The 14,315-nt window shown below is 37.3% G+C and overlaps 1 protein-coding gene across 2 annotated transcripts in view; it reads left to right on the top strand.

The window, feature by feature from the left end:
- Nucleotides 1–14,315, top strand: part of FBXL17 (F-box and leucine rich repeat protein 17) — a 491,291-nt gene that overhangs the window by 453,602 nt on the left and 23,374 nt on the right. The gene's annotated exons all lie outside the window — the stretch shown is intronic.

The following is a 14,315-nucleotide window of genomic DNA, read 5'->3' as shown; positions in this document are numbered from 1 at the left end:
TATGCCTCTAGAGGAATTAACTGATTTAGTTTCTTTATCAGATCTGTTCCTTCATTCCTTTCAAGGTAATTACAGGCTGCTTTTTCCCTGTCTCATGACACTGATTATTAGCTAAAGCTAATTCATCAGCTAGATATAGGTGAAACACCTTTAGCTGTCTTTCAGGAAAAGCTTAGTAAATTATTTGTCATTCTCCAGCCCAAGAAATGTTCTCCCTGTAAGTAAAAGTTTATTAGATACCGTGAGAGGTCTCTGGGTTCAGCCATTTTCTGTCCTAGCTATAATTAGAAAGCTAGACAAATTATATCAACTCCTAGGGAAAAAATCCACACACATACTCTTTAATAAATCCAATTTACTCTATTTGCTTGGTATTAACAACTGTTAATGTTATGTCCAAATTCCCTTCCTTCCTCGTGGAAAAAACTCTATCACTACAGCCAATACATACAAATGGATAGTTAATTACTCTGCACAGAGGGTTATGTGATTCATCACTGCAATGAGGAAGTGAATGTTGCCAATATTCAGCTTTTTCCAAACTACATAGTGTTATATGGTTTATGTCCCAATCAATGGTGGCAAAGCTCCAGAAAGAAATACTACCTAGATGTCAGGGACTCATTAAACTGATCAGTCTGTAGTCCTTTGTCAGTGATTTCCAAACCTGGCTGTGTATCAAAATCACTTGGTGACATTTAAAAAGAAGGAGAAGCAGGAAAAGATACAGCCTCCTGGTATACACCCGCAAAGCCACTGAATCAGAATATTCTGGGTTGGGTCAGGGACAAAGTCAGGGTTTCTCAGGGCCTGAGGTTTGTACAGTTTGGGGTTTCTCTTTAAGAAAATGAATGCAAAATATCTTGCTTTAACCGATTTTACAAAAATATATGGCCATGTGAATACATTTCTAGGACCAGGCCCTGGTAAAGGTCCATGTAAATGATGGACCCTGAAGCTTAACCTTCATTAGCTTCAGGGTAGGCCTACCTGTGGGCTAGGGCCTAGGAATAAATGTGTGTTTGCATGTCTGCATCTGTGTCTGTGTGCACATGTGAGTGTGTGAACCTGTGTGCAGGGTTCAAGCTCCCAGGTAAGAGGATCCAGGGCTGGGACTCTCTCTTCTCCCTCAAAAGCAAAAAGAATAGGAAAGTTTAGTGTTTTCTACATTTTAATCTAGTTCTGCACTAAACTTTAAAATCTCAGATTGAGATACTTTGAATTTCGTATTTTTATTTACTTTGCCCTTCTTATGGCAGAAATGCCCATCAGCAAGAATTATTGCCAGTTTCTAAACTAGTCCATATACTGGACAACAGCCCCTGAGTTACAGCTGCTCTGGTTATAGTCAGGGAGGAATAACTGAGCTCAACTTTCTGTGTTTCATTTTAGTTTACAAATAGCTTTTTGCTTTTTTCCCATGATTTTAGATATTGAATTTTGGCACCAGTAAGTGTGTTTGTTTGCCTTAAGGAGCGCTGAGTTGGAGAGAAATGGTATTATAGGAAATGTCAAGTTCTTCACTTTGGTAAAATTAAATGATCTGTCCAGTAGCACCTTTTTAAAAACTGGTTTGTTTGTTTTTATTTTTTTATTTTTTAAATTTTTATTAGTTTCTGCTTTATAACAAAGTGAATCAGTTATACATATACATCTGTTCCCATATCCCTTCCTTCTTGCATCTCCCTCCCTCCCACCCTCCCTATCCCACCCCTCCAGGCGGTCACATAGCACCAAGCTGATCTCCCTGTGCTATACGGCTGCTTCCCACTATCTATCTACCTTACGTTTGGTAGTGTATATATGTCCATGCCTCTCTTTCGCTGCTTTGTCACAGCTTACCCTTCCCCCTCCCCATATCCTCAAGTCCATTCTCAAGTAGGTCTGTGTCTTTTTTCCTGTTTTACCCCTAGGTTCTTCATGACATTTTTTTTTCTTAAATTCCATATATATGTGTCAGCATACGGTATTTGTCTTTCTCTTTCTGACTTACTTCACTCTGTATGACAGACTCTAGGTCTATCCACCTCATTACAAATAGCTCAATTTCGTTTCTTTTTATGGCTGAGTAATATTCCATTGTATATATGTGCCACATCTTCTTTATCCATTCATCCGATGATGGACAATTAGGTTGTTTCCATCTCCGGGCTATTGTGAATACAGCTGCAATGAACATTTTGGTACATGTCTCTTTTTGAATTATGGTTTTCTCAGGGTATATGCCTAGTAGTGGGATTTCTGGCTCATATGGTAGTTCTATTTGTACTTTTTTAAGGAACCTCCATACTGTTCTCCATAGTGGCTGTACCAATTCACATTCCCACCAGCAGTGCAAGAGTGCTCCCTTTTCTCCACACCCTCTCCAGCATTTATTGTTTCTAGATTTCTTGATGATGGCCATTCTGACTGGTGTGAGATGATATCTCATTGTAGTTTTGATTTGCATTTCTCTAATGATTAATGATGTTGAGCATTCTTTCATGTGTTTGTTGACAGTCTGTATATCTTCTTTGAAGAATTGTCTATTTAGGTCTTCTGCCCATTTTTGGATTGGGTTGTTTGTTTTTTTGCTATTGAGCTGCATGAGCTCCTTGTAAATTTTAGAGATTAATCCTTTGTCAGTTGCTTCATTTGCAAATATTTTCTCCCATTCTGAGGGTTGTCTTTTGGTCTTGTTTATGGTTTCCTTTGCTGTGCAAAAACTTTTAAGTTTCATTAGGTCCCATTTGTTTATTTTTGTTTTTATTTCCATTTCTCTAGGAGGTGGGTCCAAAAGGATCTTGCTGTGATTTATGTCATAGAGTGTTCTTCCTATGTTTTCCTCTAAGAGTTTGATAGTTTCTGGCCCCACATTTAGGTCTTTAATCCATTTTGAGCTTATTTTTGTGTATGGTGTTAGGGAGTGATCTAATCTCATACTTTTACATGTCCCTGTCCAGTTTTCCCAGCACCACTTATTGAAGAGGCTGTCCTTTCTCCACTGTACATTCCTGCCTCCTTTATCAAAGATAAGGTGACCATATGTGCGTGGGTTTATCTCTGGGCTTTCTATCCTGTTCCATTGATCTATATTTCTGTTTTTGTGCCAGTACCATACTGTCTTGATTACTGTAGCTTTGTAGTAGAGTCTGAAGTCAGGGAACCTTATTCCTCCAGCTCCATTTTTCATTCTCAAGATTGCTTTGGCTATTCGGGGTCTTTTGTTTTTCCAAACAAATTTTGAAATTTTTTGTTCTAGTTCTGTGAAGAATGCCAGTGGTAATTTGATAGGGATTGCATTGAATCTGTAGATTGCTTTGGATAGTAGAGTCATTTTCACAATATTGATTCTTCCAATCCAGGAACATGGTATATATCTCCATCTATTTGTATCATCTTTAATTTCTTTCATCAGTGTCTTGTAATTTTCTGCATACAGGTCTTTTGTCTCCTTAGGTAGGTTTATTTCTAGATATTTTATTCTTTTTGTTGCAATGGTAAATGGAGTGTTTTCTTGATTTCACTTTCAGATTTTTCATCATTAGTGTACAGGAATGCCAGAGATTTCTGTGCACTAATTTTGTATCCTGCTACTTTACTGAATTCATTGATTAGCTCTAGTAGTTTTCTGGTAGCATCTTTAGGATTCTCTATGTATAGTCTCATGTCATCTGCAAACAGTGACAGCTTTACTTCTTCTTTTCCAATTGGATTCCTTTTATTTCTTTTTCTTCTCTGATTGTTGTAGCTAAAAATTCCAAAAGTGTGTTGAATAATAGTGGTGAGAGTGGGCAACCTTGTCTTGTTCCTGATCTTAGTGGAAACTGGTTTTTAATCCTTCATAAAAGTAAAACTTGCCTAGTGTTGAACATTTTCGAATGCATAAATATTTAAGGAAATATATGTTACCTATAATCTCCCCAAAGATACCTACAGTCATCACAGTGTCTGACATACTAGAGCTACTCAATAAATATTTTTAGAATAAAAGAATAGTATGAACTCTAGAGAATACACATAAAACCCCTTTCTGAGTTATTTTCCCTAAGTGCCTGTAATTGTGATATCTAAGATACCCATATTTAAATGAACATACCTTGAGTACTAACAAGTAAAGTCCCTATGCTAGACAATGATGATATAAAGATGAATAAAGGTGGCCTTTGCTACTCTCAGTGGAATTTATATCCGGTAGACGAAGCCAATAAATCCCTACCAATACAAGGACACTTAGACACACAGGGACGCCAAGAGCAGCTATGTAAAATCCCACGTAGGAAATTTCTTTCAAATCTAAGTGCCAAAAAGATTTCTTTTCTCTTGACATTCTTGACTGTTCTCTTTCTCTCATTCCATATCTACTCCATCAGCAAATATTGTTGGGCCCATATTTAAATTCTATTCATAATTCAACTCCTCTCCATCTCTATTATGCTGCCCTGGCCCAAGCCACTATCACTTCTTGTCTGGATAATTGCAATGGCCTCCTTATTGGTTTCGCTGCTTCTGTTTTTGCCTCCTTACACTCTGTCCTCAATCCAGAAGCTAGAGAAGTCCTTTGAAAATTTTTTAGCTCATGACGCTCTTCTGCCACAAATTCTCCAATGTATTCCCACTTCATTTAGAGTGAAAGCCAATGTCATTAAATTTGCCTGTAAGATGATTTTGTCCACCCCCTTTTCCATCAACTCCTTGATCTAAAATCTGCTGCTTGCCATCTTGCTCCTTTGCTCACTCTAGAACAAGCTAGCAACCTTCCCACCTCATGGACTTGGCACTAGGTTTTCTCTGCACAGAATGCTTTTCCCTCAGATACCTGTATGGCTTGAACCCCTCCCCTTCAGATCTTTGTTCAAATGTTACTTTCTCTGTGAGGCCTTCTCCTTCCATCCTAATTAAAATTAGAGCACTCCTACCTCTGGTCCCTGCTTTATTTTTCTTCAAAGCATTATTACCATCCAAAATATTATATAGTATTATTTATTTGTGTTCATAATATGAGCTCCACGGGGGCAGGGATTTGATCTCTTTATCCCCAGCTCCTAAAACATTTCCTGATGCGTAGTAGGTGCTCAATTAGTGTTGTTGAAAGAAAGAAGAGATGATATATTCACTCGGCTGACATCCTCACATGTTCTTTCTTCCTTTGGTTTCCTTCCCTTCAGTATCAAGATACTCTTATAATGTTTACTGGGCAGCTCGACAACACATATGTTGTCACTAACCTTGGTATTTCTTAAGTGGTAGTCACTGAAATCACATCCTACTTTTCTGCACACTGGGGCAGACAGATGTTTGTATCTGACGCCTGCTTGAAACTGATGCCCTGTCTTTACCGTGGTGTGGAAAATTCAGTTCAGAAAGATGGCCAAGGCAGGTAGATGACAGAGACACTAATGTACTTTTCCATATCTATGAACCAACATATTTAAGCCAGAATTCACTTCTTATAAAGTGAGGAAATCTAATATAATGTCAGGATTTTGAAAAGGATGCATAATTCTTTGATAAGTAATGTATGTATTTATGCAGGCTGGAATAAAAAAGAAGCATTGAACCAGGGACTTTAGGTTCTCAGCTAATGTTAGAGTGGTAAGGCTTTTTTTCTTCCTCATCTCAAATTCTAAGATTTAATAAGGAGATCGTCAGGGGAGCCTAACATTCCACTCAAAGGGTTGGTTACCACCAAATACAGCACCACTGAAAACCAGAGTAGTGGATCAGATTCCTGTTAAATGAAGGTTAGTTCTAAATGCACCCCTTGTTCATTACATTTTTGGATGTCACATATTCAGAAATAGTTTCTACTTACTCAATCAGATTTGTATCTTTCTGCATTAAACTAAAAATAATTAAGAAGGGATAAAGCAGGAAAAATACTTATCCTTGCTCCTAATGTATCAAAAGACCTTTATTTAAAAAATTCCTTCATTTGAACTTTTACTTTTCCACCAACTTGTTTATCTCATAGGAAGGAAAGCAGACACAGCCTATAAATAGTGCTTGCATTTCTGTTTCAGGATGTATAGGGCAGGAGAGCCTCTTCCCAGTAAGGTCAAGGGCCACAGCCAGCTTGCTCCCTTTGTAAGTCAGACAATACTCGCATGTTGCTATTCTGAACTCATAAGCAGAGTTATGTAAAATAAATGCCCTATGTGCAGCATCTTGAAAATTCTAGCACAATTCAGTGTTTCCACTCTGTTATCCACCATTTTTGGACAATTTTCGTACAGATTTATTTTTCACTTGATTTTTAGAGATTTAGAGTTCCTAAGTAAAGCATACTCCACAATCTTTGAAATTTCCAGAAGTAAATGAGCATTTGGAAAGTTATCTATAACCTTATTTTTTCCCTGAGTTTACTTTATTATTTTAAGAAACTTCAAGACTTTTCATGTCTCCAGAGGATAGACTAAGTTTATTTTACTGGTAGTTTCCTTCAAATTACATGGAAAATTATCTGTTGTCTAGAAAGCTAGTTCTCTGCTATAGTCTAATAATAGAAAAATTATCTATGTGCTTTTCCTCTTCATCAATTTAATTTAATAGATATCTACTGAGTACTTACAAGGATAGAGGCACTAAGCTAGGATTTTTTAAAAATGTATGACACCATGAAAAGATTCACAAAATCATTAGTGCTTAGGGAAATGAAAATTAAAACCCCCAATCAGGCACCACTTCATACCTACTAGAGTGGCTGTAATCAAAGAGATAGACATTACCAAGTATTGGCAAGGATGTGGAGTCACTGGAACTTTCATATGCTGCTGGTGGGAATGTAAGATTGTATAGCCACTTTGGAAAACATTTTGGCAGTTTCTTAGGAAGTCAAGCATAAACTTAACCATATGACCCAGAAATCCCACTCTTAGCTATTTACCCAAATGAAGTGAGAACATATATTCACACAAAGACATGTGTGCTAATGTTCATAACAGCGTTATACCTAATAGCCAAAAAGTGGAAACAGCCCGAATGTTCATCTAGAATAGAATGGAATACTTTTCAGCATTGAGAATGAACGAACCACCAGTACACATAGCAATGTAGGTGAATCTCATTAACATGATGGACAGCTAAAAAACCAGAAACAAGTGTGTTGGATGTTTGACTATTTGTATGAAGTTCAAAAACAAGAATACTAATCTGTGTGATGGGAAGTCAAGATAGTGGTTATCCTTTTGGGGGAATAGTAGTGACTGGAGTCGGGGATGAGGGTGCTTTAGGGGTGCTAGTCATGCTCTGTTTCTCAGTCCAGATACTGTTACACAGCTATGTTAACTTTGTCAAAATTCATCAAGTTGTACCTTGAGGATTTGTGTAATTTTCTACCTTTATGTTATACTTCCAAAAACTATATTAAAACTATAAAAAATGTGTGACACTTGATTTTCAGAGATTCAGGGGTCCTAGGAAAACACTCTCCATGTTCACTGCTTCAAAGATTTTACAGTCTTGGGGAAGACGGGCATTTTGATAAATAATTCTAATATGAAACGAACTCTGATAAGTGCAGCATTAGAAATATAAGTAAGTGCAGTGAAATAAAGAAAAATATGTACAAAAAAGCATAACTTGGAAAAATGTAAGGTGTAGTCACTGTTGGGTTTGCTACATAATAATGGGAGGAACAGAATAATGTTTAAAAGTGGAATTAAAGCTATAAATAAGAAATAAAGGGATTAAAAGCATTGGATTATGTACAAGAAGTCGTAACTGTTTGAGAGGCAAAGTTGTTTTAAAATATCAGAACACATAAGTTATTTATATCCTTAAAAATGAGTTCTTTTGTTTTTAGTTGACTGACTTTGCTGGAGTTGTAGGTTACTCTGTTCCAGTGGTTCTCAGCCTTGACTTCACATTGGGATCACAGGAGCTTTTATAGCTTCTCCTGAATCAGAATCTCCAGGGGTGAGACTCGGGCATCTGTACTTTTTTTAGGCACCTGTGATTCTCCTGAACTGCCAGGGTTAGGAGCCACTGCTGTAGTCCCTGCGGGGTAGAGGGAGCCTTTGCAGGGACCATGATGCAATAACAAGTGTCTCTGAAAGCGCCGTTCCTTTGTTTTGGGGGCTTCTGTGGCTTCCACAAAGAAGAGCACTTTTCCTATTTATCTCTCTGTATCCGTGCCAAGAAATTTCTTTGCAAATGGCTTTTATCCAAGTATTACATGAAAGATGTTAATCCTACTGTTAAATTTTAACCCTGATTCTTTCATGCACTAGGGCATTTCTTCTGATTTTATTACAGGTACATAGATCTACAGCAGATGATAGAACTGGAAAGGACAAAATGGCACATGCAGGTCACTTGTTAGTGCACTCATATGACTAATCTTTCTTCTATGAGGAAAAAATGTATTTTTAGTCCTAACATTTATATATCAGATCTTACAGTGTAAAAATAATACCTGCTTTCACTTAGAAAATTTTAATCCTCTACTTAGTTCGTTCACTTGGTATCTCTTATTAACTTATCCATGTTTTTTTCTCTTTGCTTTCAAACAATTTTAGAATTACAGACAAGTTGCAAAAATAGTAGAGAGTTCATGTATACTCTTCATCCAGCTACCTCTAATGTTGACGACATATAACCACAGTACAGTTATCAAACTAGGAAATTAACTTGAAACAACAAGATTAACTAAGCTACAAATCTTACTTGAATTTCACCAGGTTTTTCCCTAATTTTCTTGTCTGGTCCAGGATTCAATCCAGCATCCCACATTGTATTTAGTTGTCATGTCTCCTCAGGCTCTTCTAATCTGTGACACTTCCTCATTCTTTTCTTATACTCCATTATCTTGACTCTTTTGATGAGTACTGGTGAATTATTTATAGAATGTTTCTCACTTTGGGTTTGTGTGGTGTTTTCTTATGAGTAGATTGAAATTATTCATTTTGGTGAGAATACTGCAGAAGTGATCAGGCGATACAGTATATCTCTATATGTTATTACTGGTGATGTTAACCTTGATCATTTGGGTAAGGTGGTGTCTGCTGGGTCTCTCCACTATAAAGTTACAATTTTCGGTAGTTGATAAATATCTTTGGCACTATACCAATATTCTGTTTCACCTCAAACTTTCACTCGCTGATTTGAGCATCCATTGGTGGGTCTTGCCTGCAATAATTATTACTCTAGTCTTCGCCTGATAATGTTTTTTTTTATTTCCCTCATTCCTTATACATTTATTAATTGGAATTCTTCTGTAAGGTGCCCTTCCTTGGCTATTTTTTTTATTTATATCAGTGTGAATCTGTGAATGCTTATTCAGTTTTCTGAATTATAATCCAGTACAATCATTATTTATTTTGCTGCTCAAATTGTTCCAGCTGTGGCCATTGGTAGCTCTTTCTGATTGGATCCTCTGTCTTTTTGATGTACCCTCACTCTTTTTTAAGCACTTCTTTTTTATACAATCACAAGATACCCCAGAATCATCGTCTATTTTCCCAGCCCCAGTTCTGGAATCAACCATTTTTCTAAGAAGCCCTGATTTCTTTTATTCACTTTATTGGAGAATGATACTTAAAAACTAAGATCTGGGTGCTAGTAGATCATTGCTACTGGAGTATCCTTGCTCCGAGTTCCTCTCAGCAGAAAGAGCTAAGAAATGTATGTATGTATACTAAGCCATGCATGCATGCACATACATCATATATATTATTTCTACATGTATTTTTCTATAATGTGTGTATAAAACACCATGAGTTCATTCTAATATCTCTGATTCCAGTTCAATACCACAAGGTTCATTATAAGCCTCCCCCCTTTTCTTATTTGTAACTTCTTTCCCTAACAGTGAAAAGACTGGCTCTCATTATTTATAATCCTAGATTATGCGTAAAGTAGTTACTGAATTGCTAACTCACACCCCTGTGAGAAATAGATTTCCTTACTAGAATGCAGTATTTGCTGACAGTTCTTTTTGGTTTTCACTTTACAATATCCAGTCAAAATCATGTTTTCCGAAGCCACTTAATTCTTAATTCCCATCCCCTTTGGTGTGGTTATATTATTTGTTGGGGCCATGTTGTTCATTTGTAACACAGTTAGGTTCATTTGTTACTGTTGGTATTCCACTTGGGGTTCCCCATCCTGGCTGGTTTAAATTTTTAATTTGGGGAAGTATGTAAAGCATTACTGTGGCTCAGAGAGTCAAAGCTCTAGCCAAAGAGAGAGTCTAAGAAGTGTTTGTCCCCCTCACTCGCCCACCGTCACCTCCACATTCCATGCCCCCTTCTTTTCTCCCCTTTCCCACCAACCCCCTATAGTTAAACAGTCTCTGTAGTTTCTGGTGTGTCTTTCCCATATTCTTTTTTCACAAGTGAGCAGATTCATGTTTTTGTTTTTGATTATTTTTTTAATTGCATTGTCTTTTGGATGGTGGTAGCACATCATGTAAACTCTTTTTTGCACTTTGGTTTTTTCACTGAATGATTTGGAAGCTCCTAGTGATCTTCCCCCATTAATTTTTTTTAAAGCTGCATAGTGTTCAACTGTGAGGATGTAGCATAGTTTATTTAACCACTCTCCTATGTATGGGCATTAGGGGCTGTTTCCATTATTTTGCAATTACAATCAACGCTTTAATGAGTAAACTTGTATGTGTGTAATTTTGTATAATTAGAAGTATATTTTCAGGATAGATTCCTAGAAATGGAGTTTCTTCGTCAAAATTAATTACGTATATGCTCATGTCTTTCATCACTCTGTATGCCTATGGAAACACCTTTTAGTGGGTTAATGTATAGCCTTGATCATCATATGTTTCTGAATTACAGCTTTGAATTTTTGTAACTTTTTAAAATTTAACTTTATTAGTTACACTTAGCACATTAAAAAGTGCATTAAAATGGCATTGGGATAAGGAATTAGTCTTGCATAATTTATCCCTTTTCAAGGCTTAATAAATACCATTATAATGTGTCAACAGCCCCTAGTGAAGATAGTAATCATACATTCCATTTACAGCCGTATCATCCCAGGTGCAGTCTGTAAGTTTGTGGTCACCGATGGAGAGCAGGCAGTTCAAGAACTCTAGCAGTGACATAATGACTAAGTATTTATATAATGGTCCCATTTGCCCAGAGCTTCTTATTTTTCAAAACTCTTCCAAGTCTTTTCATTTTCAATCAACTGCACCACTGTAGAATGGCGTGGGAAAATATCGAATAAATCAGTATTTTATTTATGTAGTACATTTATGTAGTGTGAAGTCCCTTACATGTATTATCTCATATGAACCTCAGACCAACCCTGTGAAGTAGACAGGACATATAGTCACCATCGCTATTGTGCAGGTGAGGAAGCTGAGACTCAGGAAAGTTAAATGTCATCCTGAGGTCAACATCTACTAAGTAGTGAGGCTGGAAATGAATTTGAGACTCTACCACAGCTAGCTCATGAAAAACAATAAAAAAATATATCCAAAGGTAGGATATATTCACAGAGAGGTAAATTACTCAGTATATATTTCGGGATTTAAAGACACTCTTGGACCCTGTTTTATAGTCACAGGGTGATACTTGGCTACCTGGCTACCTATGAGCAGTAGTGTTTAAATTTTGAGTGGAGGTAAAGGGAAATACATTCTGAACATACACAGGCTCCTCTACCACCCTGGATGCTGCTGCTGTGAAAAAATGAGCCCTGGCTTTGGAGCCAAACTATCTCCATTTGCACCCTAGTTTTGCCACTTAATAGGCATGGGGCCTTGGTGAGGTATTTAACCTTAGTTTTTTTACCTCTACCATGGATATTGTTTTTGCAGTGCTGTTGGAGGGATGAAAAGTAACTTCACCAGGAAGACTCTCCCTGGTGCCATGTAAATGTCATTCTTACAATGATCATTCCATTTCCTTCAAAGCACTTGTTACAATTTAGAATTATATATACTTTTGTGTCCACTTCACATCTCTCTCTTCTTCTAGAATATGGGCTTCATGACATCAAGGACTCTGCTTATTTTTGCTACTCCGTGTATGTCTTATGCCAACCCCAGTGCTACTAATCATGGAATGAATATTTCTGGAATAAATCTGCCACTTCCTTGTACTCGTTTTTATTTCAGCCACACGGAATGACCTGCAGCTCCCCAGTCCTTTCACATCTCTCTGCCCTTACATATGCTATTTCCTTAGCCCACCATAGTCATGCCTTTGTTTTTCTGGAGAATCCTTAGTCATCCCTCAAGACCTAGCTTAACTCTTCCATGAGGGCTCCCGTGATCTCTCTTCTCCCCTGAAGAGTGAGGGGCTCGCATGCCCCTTGGCATGCCTCTATAATAGACCTAACCACATTTTAGTCATTGGCATGTTCAACTAATATTTTTAAGAACTGATTCTGTATCAGGTGTATGCTAGATGCTGGGGATACAACAGTGAATAGGAAATCCGTCATTCTAATGGGAGAAGTGAGGTGCAAAAAAAGTACATAACTGAACAAATAAATAGTAACTTTTCCGATATCAGAAAATGACAGGGCGATCGGTTCTGAGAAGCTGACCTTTGACTCAAGATCTGAAAAGTGAGAAGTTAGGGATGGGAAGAGATGGGGGATGAGCATTGTGTTGTGACTGTTTACTTGGTTGTTCCTCATTTCCACCCAACCGTCCCTCCCCCCGCCATCCCCACTGAACTGACCTCTGAGCTCTGTGAACCTTTCTGTCCCTGTGACCGAGCACAGGCCAGGTGTGTCACACCACAGTTCCATACGCTGGCAGTGCAGCATGTTGGAATTGCCAGGTGCCTGGGCCCATGATTCTGAACTAGTAGATCTAATGTGCAGCCAGGACTGAGAGCCGGCTCTCAGCTTACTTATCTACTCCCCACTTACTATCTTGTGATACCAGGAAAGGTGTTTCATCATTCTGTGACTCAGTTTCCTGATCTTTAAAATGGAACTACCAATAAGACTTTGTAAGGTTGCTGTGAGGATTAAACGAGATAATGCACCTAAAATTCTTAGCCCAATGCTAGCACATGGATTGTCAATAAGTATTGGAGAGAAATGCTCTAGGGTGAGTGTTTGTGAGGTGTTTGTTGAGTAAATGAATGAGTTAAGGAAAAATAAAATTTAATTCTTCAGTAAATAGAACTATGGCAAAACAAAAACTGAATACCTTGATTTATCTTCAGTTGTCTTATTTACTGTTTGTTTTAATTTGGACAAGAAAGAAAAAAAAAGGAAAATACCAAACACTAGTGATTTTAGCATCTGGACTTAGTAGCTGTTAACTCTTCATTTGCTTATCAAGCAGCCTCTGGAAACTCCGCAGATCACTTGATTTACTGTTTTCTGGATAGTGCAGGGCTTTCACATTCTAGTCTCAAACCTCAGTAAAAATATGCTATCCACTAATGTGAAGTCATCCTGCATCTTGTGCTCCATCTTTTGAAATAACAGTTTGAGCACTTTGTATTGAAAGGAATTTCTTTTTGCACCTTCTACTTCTTTTATCATATAAGATCCTCAGGATATCATAACCAATGAAATTTATGACAATATCAGAGAGAACAATAGTTTTCTTAGGTCAGGAACACCGATGGGATTAACCTGGGATATTGCTTATACTACACGAAAATATCACTCAGACCATTCAGCAAACCTTTGCAGATTTCCCCTGCCCCACCCCACCTCCTTGGAAAACTAAATGCCAAAATAGCATGTGCACAGATGAGAACATCAACAAATTGATAACATGAGGAACTTCCAGGAATTTTTTTCTTCCTTTATAGCATTTTCACTGGAAAACACTGGGATCATGATTATTGTTTTTATAAACTTTAGATATCTGGCTACTTCGGAGTGCTTTGATACTTGAATGCATGGGCATGAGTTTTCTAGTTAAAAAAATTACTTAGGTAATTAGCAAAGAGATTTTGCCAAGTGTTTTTTTTCTGCAAGCTATAAGTAAGTCAGAAAGAGAAAAACAAATATCATATATTAACGCATATATGTGGAATCCAGAAGAATGGTACAAATGAACCAGCTTGCAAGGCAGAAATAGAGACATAGATGTAGAGAACAAACGTATGGACACCAAGGGGGGAAAGCGGGGGTGAAGGTGGGGTGGGGTGGTGGGATGAATTGGGAGATTGGGATTGACATATATACACTGATATGTATAAAATAGATAACTAATAAGAACCTGCTGTATAAAAAAAATTAAAGTGAAAAAAGTTAATGTTTATTTACATGAGTAATTCACTCTGCTCTTATCAATCTAATCAATTGGAAAATATCATCTGCTTTTAATGTCACAGAAACCAACTCATCCTATCTTAGAATGAGGAAATAATTAGCAAACAATTTATTATTTCTTT

The sequence above is a fragment of the Mesoplodon bidens genome (genome assembly GCF_964165515.1).
Source record: "Mesoplodon bidens genome assembly, chromosome: 4".
In the NCBI taxonomy this organism is placed as follows: domain Eukaryota; kingdom Metazoa; phylum Chordata; class Mammalia; order Artiodactyla; family Ziphiidae; genus Mesoplodon; species Mesoplodon bidens.
This window is presented reverse-complemented; position numbering and strand designations above follow the sequence as displayed.